At 38.7% G+C, this 15,990-nt stretch overlaps 1 protein-coding gene across 42 annotated transcripts in view; it reads right to left on the reverse strand.

Moving 5' to 3' along the window:
• Positions 1-15,990, reverse strand: part of LRRC4C (leucine rich repeat containing 4C) — a 1,379,884-nt gene that overhangs the window by 548,579 nt on the left and 815,315 nt on the right. For all 42 annotated transcript variants that reach the window (XR_013523383.1, XM_035264275.3, XM_054240777.2 and 39 more), the window contains one exon: positions 2,962-3,098. The gene's annotated coding sequence lies outside the window, so the exon portion shown is untranslated. The remainder of the gene's footprint in view (positions 1-2,961; positions 3,099-15,990) is intronic.

A 15,990-nucleotide genomic window follows, 5' to 3' on the forward strand; every position in this document is an offset into this window, starting at 1 on the left:
AAAAAAAAACCCAAAAATCCAATTCAAAAATGGGCAAAATACATGGACAGATCTTTTGGTTAAAAGGATACACAGATGGCTAATAAGTGCATGAAATGATGCCAAACATCATTAGTTATTATAAATGTGAAATGTCACAAAACATATTTTATATGTGTACTACACAGCAATCATATGAATGTCCTTAGTTGATTTTAAGGAATACCATTCAGTTTATAGCCCTGCCACTTAAGTGGCCATGTTTTCTAGACAATTCTCTTATAACCCACAATCTAATGCCACTTGACTAAGTCAGGAATGGCACTAGACCAAAAGTCAAGTAAATCTTAATTAAGTCATAATCTAAAATCTTAGTGATCAGGTGAATTAAGACAAGCATATTCTCTCTTTTGAAAATTTAAATACACACACACACTCACACACACACACAAAAGAATAGGCTTTGTGCTTATTAAATTACAGTCTCTCATTTCAAGTCCATCCTCCTCTTGCTCTCATATGCTGGGTCTGGGTCTGTGTGAAGCATATATTTTTCTTTGCCACCTGGTTCCCTGTTTGCCAATACAGGGAGACAGAGGGAGACTAGAAGCTTGAAACTGAAGAAGAAAGTGATTCCTGCTTTTGACAATGTCGCCCTGTTGGTTCCACTAGACACTGAGCAGCAGGTGGTTCTATTTTATACATTTTTCTACAATTCCAGAAAAAACCTAATTGTACTCTTTCCTAGTAGTATAACTGGTACCCCTTCCTCAGTGATGGGATTCCAGTTCTGCCTGTGGATTCCTTTCTAGTTCTTCAGGCTGTAATACTGGCTGAGTAAGATTCCCTACAAAATTCTGTATCCCAGATCCATGGGTTCCCCAATTTAAGATTCTGGGGTACAGCCCCAGCTAGCAGCCTGTCCTTAAAGGCAAGACTTTTAGCTCTGTGGAGTCCTTGCTGAGCTTTTAAATTTCCTCCATTTTTTCAAGGAACACCCTCACCCATCACTCCTCTATTCCAGTTCTTCAAAGCCCCTCCTCCAGTATTCTAAATTCTGATAATCTCTGACTCTTACTTTTGTCCCTGTACCTGGGATATCCACTTCCTGTAGTTACTACCTTTATGATTCCTCAGTGTTTTGTTTTTTATCTTTATTAATTGCCAGTAACTGGCTAACCATTCTTTGATAACTCTGCCTATTAAGATACATGATGTGGTTTCTGTTTCCTGAATGTAGCCTGATTTACACAGGTAATTAGTAGCAGGAGTTGAAGCTGTTAATGGGAAAGCAGCTGCAGAGGCCATGATTGGCTATGTGCAAGGCAAAATTTTAAGAGGAACCAATATTAAAAGGTGAAGAACAACAATCAGAAGCAAGAAAGAACAGAAATGAATAGACATTCAGGGAGAAGTAGAGTTTCAAAAAGTTTGAAGCCTCTGTTGCTCATAAGAATGACACAGCATATAAGAAGCTTCTAGAACTGCCTTTCTTTTTTATTCTTAATTTTATTTCTTATTTTGGTTTTAGTTCCAGCCTACACGTTGCCAGAAAAATTCCCTTTTTACATAGGTCACCTAAATGAGTCTTTTTTCTCAAAAAACAAAAGAGCCCAATGAAATAACATCCTTCCTTGTGTATAAAAAGAAAGACTAAGTTTGAAGGCAAGGGAAAAAAAACCAATTACATATGTTTAAAAAACAAGATTCATGTCTTCTCTCTCTTTTGGTTGATATTTCTCTTGAGTGGCTGGTACCTTATCTTTACCTTACCATTGCTTCATCATCTTTAGAGAGCACTTCACACTTGCAAACTCCTTCATATCTAGGTTCTTATGTGACTCTCCAAATAAAGTGATATCCCTGAAGATAGATTAACATATCTTCTATTCAGCTTAATCTACATAATATGATGGAGTTGATGAAAGAAAGGGTTGTCTTCTGGGAGAATCATGAGTTATGAATGTAGGACAGATAGCTGTTATAAATGCAACTGAGAGAGAGCTAAATATTAACAGAAAAACGCATGAGCAATACCTTTTACCTTCATTTCTGGTCTACTTATAACATATCTACTTATGCCTTAAGACAGCACAAATAATTCAAGTAGCTGCCAGTTAAAAGAGAAAGTACAAACTTCTCCCCTACCCTGAATGGTGCTTAATTTAACTAAAATTTGATCTTTTTTTCCCCCTTAACACAGAGAAACCCCATAGATGAATGAAGAGATTGTTTCAATTGTGCAGAGCTAGGTAGCTCCTATTTCTAGGTATGAGTCTCCTTGACTCTTGAAGGTATAGCAATTATTAACTACAGAGGATGGCACAACCCAAACCTCCAGCTTACAAACTGCCACTTGTTCTCAGTTACTTAGACTTTCATTTTTCCCCACTGGTTCCTTCAGACAAGTGGAACTTACCCAATAGCCCAACAGAAAATATTTTCATGCTGTCACCATATCAAGCTTTCCAATCTCTTCAGGTTAATCTCTTCAGGTTTTCAGAGATAATTGAAAGCCAGCAACCATTCCCAAACACTTTGTTCCATATGAATGACTGAACCACTGCCCCAGTTTCAAAAATAGGAGCTGGGGCTTCACCATTTGTCCACCTGTTTTATTCTGAATACCAAGCAGTCCAATCTGCCACTCTTTTAACTCCCGTGGTAGTGCTCAGAAACATCTGTTTGGAAACAGTTTGACTCCTGCCCTTCTGCATAAATCACTACTGGTAAAAGTTTTATGAGGTGGGAACTTTTCCCCCCTGCTTTCTCTTTTTTGTAACTGAATGAAGCCCAAATGAACAAGATGAAATGGCCAGACATTTAGCCATATGCTGGCATCCACATGTATACATTCGGGAGGGAAGAAAAGCTGTCAGCTGTACCAAAGGAGAATTAGAATTATCTGAAATGTAATTAACAACCCCATAGACAATGAATTTTTGAAGGATTCCCATCGAGTAAATTATGCCTCTCACTTACCTGTAGCAAATTGTTCATGGACTGGTTTCCCTGTTTGCAAAATTTGAATCCACTTAATTTAAGGTGATTCCAAAGTAGTTTCAGGATGTTTCCATATTGTTAATCCACATAAGTTATCCTTGCTTTTTCAGTAACTCCTACATAAAATAGAATAAAAGGACATAATTAGTATTATTTAATGCTCAGTAAATGCTATAGGTAGATTTTAACACCTACAGCTCACACTAAAAAAAAAAAAAAAGAAAAGAAAAACACATTGACCGTTTTTATTTTTTATATGATAGAAAATAATGGGAAAACATTTTCTTTTTGAAAAACTATACCAATGTTATAGTATTTTGGAAATATAATTACACCAAGTAGTAGATGTCCAGGTGACTGGTACAGGCTAAATAAAAGTTTATTGATTAGAGACTCAATATAATAGCTTTGATTAAAATTTGCTTGTTCCGGCATGCCCTAAGAAGGTGGAAAGAAATTTAACATCTGAGAAGTTACCATAGGCCCATGAGCTACTTTTACACATATTATTTTATTCAACCAGTAATATTTCTAAGAACTTACTATCCAACTTACTGTCTGACAGATTTTTTAGCCTAATTTTTCAAATTATGAAGCAAAGACAAAAATAGGGGATGTTAGATGATAAGTCCACTTAAACTGAATACACTATCCACTTATTTTAGTCAGACGGTAGGGAAGACCATTGATTATTGCTTTGTTTTGTTTAAATAATTAATATCAAAAAATTTTTTGTGTGTTGAATCTGACCTAAGACAAATGAAAGGAGTTATTTTGATACTAAGCTAATTAAGAATTCCAAAGAATCTTAATGAACTTCCTGTCACAATATATCATATTATGAAGAAACACCTTAAGCACTATTAAGTAAAATTTGGAGAAGGCTGTGTTTTAGTCTAAATCCTGCAATAGGCCCCAGTAGACCAAACCAAAATGGAGCCACTCATATTAAGTGCCATGCAATTGAAATAATACTTTAAAAAACAGGAAAATCTCCAAAGAGTCCATCTGTTTCCCAAAATAACTACAGATTCACATGAACCATTTGAAAAAGGGCCAGTTATCCTGACCTAGCATGATAAGGAAGTCTCCTCAACCTTAACTTTCCTAACAAGAAAAGTGACCTGACATTAACCAATCTGCTTTTATGTATATGCTGTTTCCTTGTTTCTGCTCAAGCTACCTTTGAAAAACTGACAGTTCTGCTGTATCTAATGAAGTGCATTCCTGTTTTCATAGATGAGATGCTGCCCAATACATGAATGATTACTAAAAGTCAATTCGATTGTCAAACCCAATTTGTTAAAATTTTGTTATTTGACATCACATTTTTTCCCCATTACATTTGTTTTTTGCCTGAAATTGCATGTCTATTTAGGATTTACACTATTCTTTTAACTAAATTTAACAAAAATAACTTCCTGTGCATCTAAACTATATTGCTTATTTAATGTAACATTCATTTATATTAACGAGTTTTTATTAAGAAACTGTCAGCCATAGTAGTTCTCTTTGACCAGACCATAAGCATCATTATGACATGACAAACCACCCATTAGTTCCCTCTTGTTTCCAAAAATAGCCAGCAACAAAAAACCCTCTGCTCCTCACATTAAACTTCTCTCATTTGAAACATCCCAAACTGCTCAAGTTCCCCCTTGTAGCCAACCAATACTTGTAAAATGTTCCATTTAGATAATCTCTCTAGTTTCCATAATCCCATCTTAATAGAACATTTGCCAGTCAGATAAGTCTGACTATTTTTTTATTTTACATCCTAAAATTTACTCTCCTTCCAACTCTTTGGAAACTAGGCTTAAATAAAAGATATAGCAGAGGTATCCCCTTGCCACTTTAGGAACAAACAGTCTTTGAACATTTTTTTCTCAGACTTAGTTTTGATCAGCGTCATACTGTTTTATTAGAGGAATATTTAGGACAATGTGTAAGTCTAGAGAGAAGTGTCTTAACATGTTTTGCAGATCCTTCCTGGTACATGGTAAGAAAACATAGTACAGCTAATTAAAAATAGATGGGAGAAAAGGGAGAGAGAGAGAAAAAAAAAGAAAAAAAAAGTCCTGAATTACATGGGAGAATGAATACTAAAACTGGAAAGTAGAATAAATGATTGCCCAATTCTCGTTCAATTTATGAAATATCTAGAAGACACTTAATCTATCAATGTCATATGCCATTGTTAAAATTTAATAAAATATCCATCTATTGGAGATCCACTATCAGCTAGGCATCAATTAAGCAATTTCCATTCATTATCTAATTTATTCACTAGGGAAAAATTGGGGCATCAATAGAAAACTGTATATTCAGCACACCCTTCTGCTTATCAGAAGGTGATTCTATGGAATAAGTCTATAGAATTTGCACTCAGTCAATTGTAAATACCTGCTATCAATGCAAAATAATTTTCTCTGTAGATGGTTTTATTTTTCTGTTCAATAATGTGGTTCACTTGACTTCCTTTTCCATGAAAGAAATTAGTTTTGCTTGCATTTACAAATCCATTTCAATATTTCTTATTTTTATGTGTCTTTATTTTGGATTTTCCTTTGAACTGGTTAGAATTCTCCAGTTCTGTCATTGGTAAACGAGTGATAAAAAATCTTTAACATCTGTTGATTTTATATTTGTATGAGAGTTGTGATTTTAACTTTTTTGAAAATGATCTTTTGACCATTCTTTACAAAAACTCAATTGGGGATATATATTATTGAAAAATTTTACAGACAAGTCTTAGCAGGGGCTCATGACTTGCCTAAAGGCCACAAACATCCACTGTGCACCTCCTGTCTGTTAGGTAATATGCTAGATGCCAGGGCTGCAAAACTAAACAAGGTTGTCTTTAGCCTCAGGGTCAAGAAAACAGGAGAAAATCTTTAGTGAGGATTGCCCCATGTGTAAGGAGCTTTCATAGATATCCAGGAACTAAAAACATTTGATGAATACATACTACTCGAAATTCACTTGCTATATAAAATATTGAACTCAAGTAGATTCAAACAGTGTTATACTCATTATCTCAATTTGCTCTATGAACTCTTCTTAACTAAATTCAGGAATGAAATAGACTTGTGTAGGAAGAGATACTTAATTACTATCTTCTAATCCTTCAAGTCACCATATGACTCACATTTTTAAGGATAAGAAAAATGAGGCTCAGAGAAAGCAGTGTTTTTTTTTAAAAAGTCACAGCACTAAAAAATAGGAAGAGATAGCAGGATCACACAGCCCAATGTCCTCATTGAAAAGATGAACAACTAGAGCTTATGGGAGACAAAGTAGCTCCCTAAAATCTCATGTCCAGCTAGAAGCAAGGCCAGATGCTCCATCCATTGCTAATACCTTCTACTGCATCTTTCTACTTATCTGAGACAGTGAGGAAGGAGAATGGAACCACATATTAGAATCAGTGAGAAAGGAGAGGGGAAAATTCTTAAACTTCTCTAAAGGTTTTCAGAAGGAAAAGAGGGTTCTGATATAGTTTGGCTCTGTGTCCCTACCCAAATCACCTTGATTATAATCACCTTAATCCCCACATCTCAAAGGCGGGACCAGGTAGAGGTAACTGAATCATGGGGACAGTTTCCCCATGCCGTTCTCATGATAGTGAGTGAATTCTCATGAAATTTGATGGTTTTATAAGCATATAGCATTTTCCTTGTTGAATTTTATTCTCTCTCCAGCCATCCTGTGTAGAGGTGACTTGTGCAATGATTGTAAGTTTCATGAGGCTTTTCCATTTATGTGGAACTGTGAGTCAATTAAACCTCTTTTTAAAATAAATTACCCAGCCTCAGGCAGTTCTTCATAGCAGATTGAGAATGGACTAATATAATTAATTGGTACCAGGAGTTGGGTGCTAATAAACAGATAACCTGAAAATGTGGGAGTGACTTTGGAACTGGGTAACAGGCAGAGGTTGGAACAGTTTGGAGGGCTTAGAAGACAGAAAAATGTGGGAAAGTTTAGAACTTCCTAGAGACTTGAAGGGCTCAGAAGACAGGAAGATGTGGGAAAGTTTAAAACTTTCTTGACACTTGTTGAATGGCTTTGACTAAAATGCTAATAGTGATATGGACAATGAAGACCAGGTTGAGGTGGCCTCAGATGGAGATGAGGAACTTGTTGGGAACTGTAGTAAAGGTCACTCTTGTTATGCTTTAGCAAAGGGACTGGTGGGATTTTGCCCCAGCCCTAGAGATCTGTGGAGCTTTTAACTTGAGAAAGATGATTTAGCATATTTTGTAGAAGAAATTTCTAAGCAACAGAACATTCAAGAGGTGACTTGGGTTCTCTTAGAAGCTATTCAGTTTTATGCACTCACAAAGATATGGTTTGAAATTTAAACATGTTTAAAAGGAAAGTGGAGCATAACTTTGAAAAATTTGCAGCCTGATGATACAACAGAAAACCTCATTTCTGAGGAGAAATTCAAGCCCACTGCAGAAATTTGCACAAGTGTTGAGGATCTAAATGTTAATCATCAAGAAAATGGGGAAAATATCTCCAGGCCATGTCAGAGGTCTTCATGTCAGTCCTGCCCATCATAGGCCAAGAGGCCTAGGAGAAAAATACTGGTCTCATAAGCTGGGCCTAGGGCCTTGCTGCTTTGTGCAGTCTTGGGACTTGGTGTCCTGCATTCCCGCTAGACATTCTAAATGGGGCCAAGGTACAGCATGGGCCGTTGCTTCAGAGGGTGCAGGCCCCAAGACTTGGCAGCTTCCATATGGTGTTTATCCTGTGAGTGCACAGAACTGAGGTTTGGGAACCTCCACCAAGATTTCAGAGGATGTATGGAAACGCCTGTACATTCAGACAGAAGTGTGCTGAGGGGCAGAGCCCTCATGGAGAACCTCTGCTAGGGAAGTGCAGAAGGAAAATGTGGTGTTGGAATACCCACACAGAGCTCCCACTGGGGTACTGCCTAGTGGAGCTGTGAGAAGAGGGCCACCATCCTCCAGACCCCAGAATGGTAGATCCATTGACAGTTTCCACTGTGTGCTGGGAAAAGCAACAGACACTCAATTCCAGCTCATGAAAGTAGACAAGAGGGCTGCTATTCCCCGCAAAGCCACAGGTCAAGAGCTGCCAAGGTCATTGGAGCTCACTTCTTGCATCAGTATGCCTTGAATGTGAGAAAAGGAGTAGAAGGAGCTCATTTTGGAAGTTGAAGTTTTAATTACTGCCCTACTGAATTTTGAACTTGCAGGGGGCCTGTAGCTTCTTTGTTTTGGCCAATTTATCCCATTTGGAATGGATGTATTTACCCAATGCCTGGAGTCCCTTGTATCTAAAAAGTAACTGACTTGCTTTTGATTTTACAGACTTTCAGGCAGAAGGGACTTGATTTGGCTCACATGAAATTGTGAACTTTTACTTTTGAGTTAATGCTGAATTAAGGCTTTGTGGGACTGTTGGAAGGACATTATTGTTTGAAATGTAAGGACATGGGCTGGGTGCGGTGGCTCAAGCCTGTAATCCCAGCACTTTGGGAGGCCGAGGCGGGTGGATCATGAGGTCAAGAGATCGAGACCATCCTGGTCAACATGGTGAAACCCTGTCTCTACTAAAAATAAAAAAATAAAAAAATAGCTGGGCATAGTGGTGCATGCCTGTAATCCCAGCTACTCAGGAGACTGAGGCAGGAGAACTGTCAGAACCCAGGAGCCCAGGAGGCGGAGGTTGTGGTGAGCCGAAATCACGCCATTGCACTCCAGCCCGGGTGACAACAGCAAAACTCTGTCTAAAAAAAAGAAATGTAAGGACATGATATTTTGGAGAGGTCAGGGGCAAGTGAAATGGTTTGGCTCTGTGTTCCCACCCAAATCTCACCTTGAATTATAATCCCAGTAATCCCCATGTGTCAAGAGCAGGACTGGGTGGAGATAACTGAATCATGGTGGTGGTTTCTCCATGCCATTTTCTTGATAGTAAGTTCTCAAAACATCTGATGGTTTATAAGTGTCTGGCATTTCCCCTGTTGTCACTCACTTCTCTTTCCTGCTGCCCTGTGAAGAGGTGCCTTTCACTATGATTGTAAGTTTCCTGAGGCATTCCCAGCCATGAAGAACTGTGAGTCAATTAAACACCTTTACTTCATAAATTACCCAGTCTTAGGTATTTCTTCATAGCAGTTTGAGAACAAACTAATATTGGGTCCCTTTCCAACTTCATTTGCCTAGTTATTTATTCATTTAGCTGATCTGAAAATTTATTTGAATTTGTTTTCACATCTACTTTAATATAATTTTGTATGTGCATTAATCTCATACTTAAGTAATATGTGCCAATTTCAAAAAAAAGAAGTGATCCACTTCTGTGATGCAAGCACTCTTGCCATACGAGGGACACAAATATCAGGTGGCCTCTCTGTTCTGCTTGTGGAAGTGATGCACAATAAGCCTGCTCACTCAATACATATGGATGGCCATAAATATTTCTTATAAATACTTGTGTGAAAAAGAGGAGAAAATTAGGGGTCAAAAAGGAGAAAACAAGAATAGGAGAACAGGAAAGGTAGAGTAGGGAAGGAGAGAGAAAAGAAGGGTTGGAAAACCAGGCATGATGGCTCATGCCTGTAATTCCAGGAGTTTAGGAGGGTGATGTGGGTGGATCACCCAAGGTCAGGAGTTCGAGACCAGCCTGGCCAACATGGTGAAACCCTGTTCCTACTAAAAATACAACAAATACCCAGGCATGATGGTGCATGTATGTAACCTTTCAAAAAGGCAGTGACTATCATCATTCATAATAACACAAAGGCTACTTGAATGGTCAAGTGCCAATTTGGCTGGACTCATAAACTCAAGGAGGGAACCATGTGTTTAATATCAACCTGGAATAGTTTATCTGGTTGATTAATGACAATATATGGAGGCTGGCTGTGGTGGCTTATGCCTATTATCCCATCACTTTGGGAGGCTGAAGTGGGCAGATCACCTGAGGTCAGGAGTTTGAGACCAACCTGGCCAACATGGTGAATTCCCATTTTTACTAAAAATACAAAATAAAACAAAACAGCCAGGTGTCATGGCAGGTGCCTGTAATCCCAGCCACTTGGTAGGCTGAGGCAGAATTGCTTTAACCCAGGAGGTCAAGGTTGTAGTGAGCCTAGATCATGCCATTGAACTCCAGCCTAGGCTATAAGAGTAAACTTCCATTTCAAAAACAAAAACAAACAAAAAAACATGCTATTATTAAGTCTATGGGCTCTGTTCAGTAGAAAAAAATTAGGTTCACATGACAGAAAATACTAGAAGAGACCTTGGTAAAAGTTTTGAAAGCCACATTGCTAAGTTGTACTGTTGTCCCCTGAAGTTTGAAGACTATACAGAAACCCACTGTCCTGGACAGCTTTGCTCTTTGCTCACAAATTCAGGTAGAAGATCCCACTTTTGACACAAATGGGAGGAAAGGAGTCATTTCTTATTATCTCCACATGAAGAGTGTGGCTGAAAATTTGGCAGGTCTCAAAATCTCTGGCAGAGTTGATTAGTCTGTTCTCACACTGCTATGAAAAGACATACCTGAAACTGGAAGAAACAAATGAGGTTTAATTGACTCACAGTTTTGCATGGCTTGGGAGACCTCAGGAAACTTATAATTATGGTAAAAGGGAAACAAGGTGGGTCTTATATGGCAGGAAAAAGAAGAGAGAGAGTGAAGAGGAAATTTCTACACACTTTTAAACCATCAGATTTCACGAGAACTCATATGTGACATGGTAAAAGCCTCATAAAACTGCATACCTCAACCATACCTCGGCTTTCTGTTGAAATTGCTTTCTGTAACCCTGATGTGACAGGCAAGCAGTCCAAACCCATGCCATCTTGGCCCCTGTGTCTTGTAATAAGTAACTAAGGTCTGTAATTTCCACCCTAGCCAGGCAATGTGTAAACTAACGCTTATCTTGACTTCTGTGAGCAACTTAAGTAACAATCAGAATGTCCGAAGCCCCTCACACCCACCCCCACCCAGGAGGAGGTTTATGGGCATAAAAGGTCTTGACACCCTCCTTTCAGGGCCATGGGTTGGAGAGACGTGAGTTCTCCATGGCTGCGGGCAAAAAAGACCCTGCAATTTGGCATACTTTTGTCTTGGTGTTGACTTTCTATGCTTGCTCTGGTATAACACACTCACTATCATGAGAACAGAAAAAGGAAAATCCACCTCCATGAGCCAATCACCTCCTACCAGGTACCTCCCTCAACATTGGGAATTACAGTTCAACATGAGATTTGGGTGGGGACACAGAGCCAAACCATATCACTATGTTTTAGCAGCTTATAGTCTATAATCTTTTGAACCTTCATTCTTATGACTGCCAACCATAAAGATAAAGGAGATTTGATGGCATTTTTCCTTTTTCTTTCTGGCCACCCATCTGCAACCCTTGTTTTGAAACAGAGTCTCTGTGATGCCCAGGGTGTAGTACAATGGTGTTATCCTGGCTCACTGTAATCTCCACCTCCTGGGTTCAAACAATTCTCCCGCCTCAGCCTCTTAAGTAGCTGGGGTTACATGCATGCACCATCATGCCTGGGTATTTTTTGTATTTTTAGTAGAGACAAGGTTTCACCATGTTGGCCAGGCTGGTCTCGAACTCCTGACCTTGAGTGATCCACCCACCTCACCCTCCTAAATTGCTGGAATTACAGGCATGAGCCCACATGCCCAGCCTTCCAACTCTTCTTTTCTTGTCTCTCCTTCTCTACTCTACCTTTCCTGTTCTCTTTCTGTTTTCTCCTTTTTTTCTCCCTACTTGTCTCCTCTTTTTCACACAAGTATTTATAAGAAATATTTATGGTCATCCATATGTATGGAGTGAGCAGGCTTATTCTGCATCCCTTCCACAAGCAGAACAGAGAGGCCACCTGATATTTGTGTCCCTCGGATGGTAAGAGTGCTTGCATCACAGAAGTGGGTCACTTTTTGTTTCTTTTTTTTTTTGAAAAAGGCACTATATCTGTTGCTTGATGAACTCTGCTTATGTCCTTTTAGCCATTCACAACATGCTTTTCACATTGGTCTGATTCTGTTTAAGGCCTTCAAACTCTCCAGAGACTTTCCCTTAGGAAATTTACAGCCTTCTGTTCCTTTCCAAGGTATCAAAACTGTAATGAAGTTGTGTACTATCTAAACCTATGCTAATTTCAGTCATTATGTAGATGTCCAAGTGTATTGCAGGTTTCTACTTAAAGTGTTATATCTCTCTAGAGTCAAAGGTACCTGGATGAGCTGCTGATCTTTTTGTTAAAATATCCACATATCACAATGCCACTGAATTTGTCAAACTTCTTCCAATTATACAAGATCCCCTAAAGAGGTTGGTAAATTGAGCATTGCAGAAATGCAGCTTGCATTTAAAATTGCATGATGAAAAAAAATTTTAAAGAATGTTAACTTTTTCTTTAGGCACAATCTCCAACCTTTGTGCATTTTAAATATGTCTGCTTTTGATTTCATTTAACAGGCTATATTTGGCTACCTCTAAGCCACCAAAAAAGGTGTAAAAAAGTCTTTTTAAATGTTTTATTTCATATAATCCTAAAGACAATTTTAAAAGATCTGCCTGGAATGAATCATTTTTTTAACAGAAAGAAATTGATATTTAGTGAAGTTACAAGGTATGGCCAGGCTACACAGCTATTAACTTGTTTCACAACTGTTAAAACTCAGACCTTATGTGAGTCCTCATGTTTCTTCCAGATATATTATAGGTCTTATTACTTAAAAAAATTTGAGTCTAATGATTGGTCTAAGCTGAACTTTTCTTGTGTAAGAAGCTCCAAATATTTAAATGTAAATATGTGCTACACAGTAAGAAGCTTCAAACTGAGTCATGTTCTCTGTAGGGTGTAAAAGGAAAATATCTTGGGCTCCCAAAATTACTAAACTGAAAGGAAAACTCAGGTTGAAAACTGTTTAGGAAAAACCTGCTTCCCATTCTATTCAGTTATTTCTCTGCTCACTAACATAAATGCATACCTGATTGCCTTCATTGGAAAGGCTAATCAGAAACCCAAAACAATGCAGCCATTTGTCTCTCACCTGAGACCTGGAAGCCCTCTCCACGCTTTGAGTCTCCCTCCCTTTGCTTCCAGTTTTCCTGCATTTCCAGACCAAAACCATGTATTTCTTACATATAGTGTTGTCTCATATCTTCCTAAAATGTATAAAACCAACTGTGCCCTGGCCACCTTGGGCACATGTTGTGAGGACTTCCTCAGGCTCTGTCATATACTTTTGTCCAAAATTCATGGGTCCTCAACCTTGGCAAAATAAGCTTTCTAAATTAACTGAGACTTGTCTCAAATCTTCGGGGTTCACAGGTGAAAATAGGGAGCATCCCATTTAGCCTTGTGGTCAATTATATCTATAATATATCAATATCAGTATAATTGGATTAAAGGCAAAGAACAAGCACAAGATATACTAAACAACAAAGCCAGGCTTCACAGATGGACGTAGGTGCAAGTTGACAGTTTCTTAGCTCCACTCAATCATGTGGTCTTTCGACATGTCTGAATCGAAGAGGCAGTATTTTCTATAAAGCAAAACTACATCATTAAAATAATGTTATCTTGTAGTAAACATTAGATCAGGACACAGATTAACTCTTCCTTATCCGTGTCCTTTTTATTAAAGGAAGGGTAAGGAATTTTGTGTCCCACGGTAGGCAAATGTGGCTTCAAACCTTTATGTAGAATTCAGAACACCTACCCTTGGCTCTTGCCTACCATCCAGTCTTGACATGAAAGCTCAAAGAGCCCCATTTAAAGTTGAATCATGATGTTTAAATACTAAGGCTCACTAATAGAAATCTTCTTATCTTCTGTCTTTTGTCAGTAGGTTTATTTCAGGGTTCTGTACTGAGGGACTGTGTTAAAGAAAAAATCTTCTCTTCCAGGGTCCTCAAGGGGTATGGGTTCAAAGGTAAGAGATTCTCAGCACCACACCTCCATCTACACCCTATCCGGGAATGTAAAGTTCTTTGTCTGACTTTGCTGCATGCAGGCTAGGTAGAAAAATCCGGCTGACCCTCCCTCTCCACCATCTTGCTGTCCATCCACTGGCACTCTTGTCCGCCCACAGGTCCCACCTGCGGCCGCAGCCAGTGCTGCACACTCACTTTCCAGATAGTCTCCTAGGGATGTTCCTCATATTGAGAAACAGATAGGAGCAATTGTTGATGGTGACCTCACACTGAAACATTGCAGATCATTGAAAAAAATGAAGAGTTATAGAAATTGTGGGTGATAGAAAAAAGAAATTCTACTAATATGCAGGATTTGGTCTTGCAAAGGAGCCTCTAGTACTGTGATTTTTAAAGAGCATAGTTTTGGAGACTTCCACCAAGATGGCCAAACAGGAACAACTCCAGAAAGCAGTTCCCAGTGAGAGTTCCCAATGAGTCACCTTCTGGGTGAGTGATCTCCACATTCCCAAATAATGTACCAGGTTCATTCCAATGGGTCTGGTTGACCAGTGGGAAGAGCCCAAAGAGGGCGAAGCAAAGAAGGGTGGGAGTAGCCCAAAGAGTCAACTGAACCAGGGAGGCACTGCCTTACCCAGGAAGTGTAACTGGCCTCGAGGATCAGGAACCTTACCCCCTCGGCACTCCTCTGGTCCAGACATTGCACTTCCCCTATAGCCTCTGCAATCCCAGTAAAGGAGAACGCCACCAGGCTGAAAAGCATAAGTTATGATGAAACATATCTCAAAACAATAAAAGCTATTTATGACAAATCCACAGCCAATATCATATTGAATGGGCAAAAACTGGAAGCATTCCCTTTGAAAACTGGCACTAGACAAAGATGCCCTCTTTCACCACTCCTATTCAATATAGTATTGGAAGATCTAGCCAGAGCAATTTAGCAAGAAAAAGAAATAAAAGGTATTCAATTAGGAAAAGAGGAAGTCAAATTGTAGATGATATGATCATGTATTTAGAAGACCCCATCATCTCAGCCAAAAACTTTCTTAAGCTGTTAAACAACTTCAGCAAAGTCTCAGGATACAGAATCAATGTGCAGAAATCACAAGCATTCCTATATACCAATAACAGATATCGGAGAGCCAAATCATGAGAGAACTCCCATTCACAATCACTACAAAGAGAATAAAATACCTAGGAATACAACTAACAAAGGATGTAAAGGATCTCTTCAAGGAGAACTACAAACCACTGCTCAGGGAAATAAGAGAGGACACAAACAGATGGAAAAACATTCCATGCTCATGGTTAGAAAGAATCAATATTGTGAAAATGTCCATATTCCTTAAAGTAATTTACAGATTCAATGCTATCCCCATCAAGCTGCCATCAACCTTTACAGAACTGGAGAAACCACTTTAAACTTCATATGGAACCAAAGGAGAGCCCACATACACAAGACAATCCTAAGCAAAAACAACAAAGTTGAAGGCATCACATTACCAGACTTAAAATTATACTACAAGGCTACAGTAATCAAAGTAGCATGGCACAAGTACCAAATTAGAGATATAGACCAATGGAACAGAACAGAGGTCTTGGAAGCAATGCCACACATCTACAACCATCTGATCTTTGACAAAACTGACAAATCACGCAATGGGGAAAGGATTCCTTGTTCAATAAAGGGAGTTGGGAAATCTGGCTAACCATGTGCAGAAAGCTGAAACTGGATCCCTTCCTTACACCTTACACTAAAATTAACTCCAGATGGGTTAAAGATTTAAACATAAGACCTAACTCTTTTATAAAAACCCTAGAAGAAAACCTAGGCAACACCATTCGGGACATAGGCATAAGCAAGGACTTCAGGACTAAAACACCAAAAGCATTGGCAACAGAAGCCAAAATAGAAAAATGAGATCTAGTTAAACTTAAGAGTTTCTGCAAAGCAAAAGAAACAATCATCAGAGTGAAACAGCAACCAACAGAATGGGAAAAAATTTTTGCAATCTATTCATGTAACAAAGGGCTAATATCCAGAATCTAAA

The sequence above is a fragment of the Callithrix jacchus genome, chromosome 10 (assembly GCF_049354715.1).
Source record: "Callithrix jacchus isolate 240 chromosome 10, calJac240_pri, whole genome shotgun sequence".
In the NCBI taxonomy this organism is placed as follows: Eukaryota; Metazoa; Chordata; class Mammalia; order Primates; family Cebidae; genus Callithrix; species Callithrix jacchus.